We start from the raw sequence: 2,123 nt of genomic DNA, 5'->3' as shown, positions 1-2,123 counted from the left end.
TATATATATATATATATATATATATATATATATATGCATACAGAGTCCACCCCAAACATGTATACACACTTCAAGAAAGGAAAAATCTATATGAATATTTTAATTCAGTATTATTGCAATTTATTTAGTGAGTGTTATCGCAATTTGATAAAACATCAAAAGATTTATAGAGGTACTTATTATACAAGTTAAATATTTATACAGATTTTCCTTTTCCTGAAGTGTGTATACATTATTTTGATGAACTCTGTATATGTACTAGAGATTGTACAACTGCTACTGTTATGGTTGGAGCTACACATAGAGTATCATTATCCAGTGTGATTCCTATAGAGTTGTTAAGTAAGTTCTATACTGAACAGTATTACCAGTTTATGAACTACAGAGCAAATGTTGGAGAAATAAGGATGAACACAAATTCATATTAAAGTGGTTAGGAACTATAATTTAAATTTTTTTATCCTTATTTAACACACACACACATACACACACGCACATACACACACACTCACACACACGTGTGTCCCCCCCCCCCACACACACACACAGTAAGTGACTCTTACTGGTAAGTTCTATTGCATTTCTGGAAAATTTATCTGAGAGAGAGAGAAAGAAATGGATAAAAAAAGAGGGAGAGGGAGAGAGAGAGAGAGAGAGAGAGAGAGAGAAAGAGTGTGTGTATGTGTGTGTGTGTGTGTGTAGATAGGCATGACTAAGTCATTAAACATTCAGTTTGCAGCCATGAAAACCAAGGCTTGATCTCCTTGTGTGACACCTTGAGCACGTGCCTCAACCATTAACCACAGGGTTGACCCAAGTCATGAGAGTGGGTTTTTGGGAAAAACAAAGCCTGTGTAGACAGATACCTGTTGAATAGAATGTACTTGTAATTCAAAGGTCCACACCCTTGTCACGCTTGCCACATTGATTCTGCCTGAGAATTACACTAGAGGTACATGTGTCAGTAAACAGTCCAGTCACTTCAAACACCAATTCAGTTAGTCAGCCATACTCAAGTTACAGGAGAGATTTAACCATATATATATATATATATATATATATCAGTTGCAGTGCAACACAATGGGTTGGGGCTCTCTATCATGATAACACATGCTGAGGAAGGTTTGACTATTATGCCAGTCCAGAAACCACTCCTATGAGTCCAAATATTTGAATGTATGCTGAGAGATTGCTTTAGCCATTTTGCCTTTGGTTGGTTGATTTCTGTAGTTATTATAGTTATTATATTTTGGTGATTTAAGTAAGAGTTTTGGCTGTTATTTCCAGCAGGTAGACATAGTATGTCCTTTGATTAATTTTAATCCTTCAGTGTGTGTGTGTGTGTGTGTGTGTGTGTGTGTGTGTGTGTGTGTGTGTGTGTGTGTGTGTGTGCACGCGCGTGCGTGTGTGAACATATGATTACGTACATACCTGATATGCACATATATGTTTATACATGCAATGTGTGTGTAACTCTGTATATGTTGAAAAATCATGAAATAAACCAAAGAGTACATAAATTTGTTCTGTTTAAGAAAGTGTATAATTGGAACTATAAGCCTTAAAGAATAATTGGAGCTATAAGTCTTGAAGAATAATTGGAGCTATAAGTCTTGAAGAAATGTGTACTGATGGTTGATGAGAGGCAACTAGACTTTAACCATCATGTTCCTCTGTTTAAAACTGCATATTGTACTTTGAGACTATAATCCAAAAATTGTTTTGAAGCAAAATTAGAAATACTTTCTTACAAAAATAATGAATACTCTATAATTCTTCTCTCCTGTTCAGCCTTGTATTCTGTTTCAAAATTCTCTTCATGCACAATTTAATTAATCTACAACACCGAAGATTTATTTTGGATACTGATTGAGAAAACATGTGTGTTCTGACAGCTGACAAAACCTTGCTAGGTTGCAATTGAGATTCTTCTGTTGTTAGAGCTATATGTTCTTTCTTAATTTATTAGAAATACCTTCATATATGTGTGTGTGTGTATAGAATTTACATACATGAATGTATGTATATATGTATGTAATGTTGGTATATAGATATATAGATATATATATATGCATATACATTTATATATATATATATATATATATATATATATATATATATAT

The 2,123-nt window shown here is 33.4% G+C and overlaps 1 protein-coding gene across 1 annotated transcript in view; it reads left to right on the top strand.

Annotated features, from left to right (window-relative positions):
- LOC106867811 (synergin gamma) overlaps positions 1 to 2,123 on the top strand; it is a 269,410-nt gene that overhangs the window by 2,637 nt on the left and 264,650 nt on the right. The gene's annotated exons all lie outside the window — the stretch shown is intronic.

The sequence above is a fragment of the Octopus bimaculoides genome, chromosome 16 (genome assembly GCF_001194135.2).
Source record: "Octopus bimaculoides isolate UCB-OBI-ISO-001 chromosome 16, ASM119413v2, whole genome shotgun sequence".
Taxonomy (NCBI): domain Eukaryota; kingdom Metazoa; phylum Mollusca; class Cephalopoda; order Octopoda; family Octopodidae; genus Octopus; species Octopus bimaculoides.
Note: the sequence above shows the minus strand (reverse complement) of the source record. Positions and strands in the feature narration are given on the sequence as shown.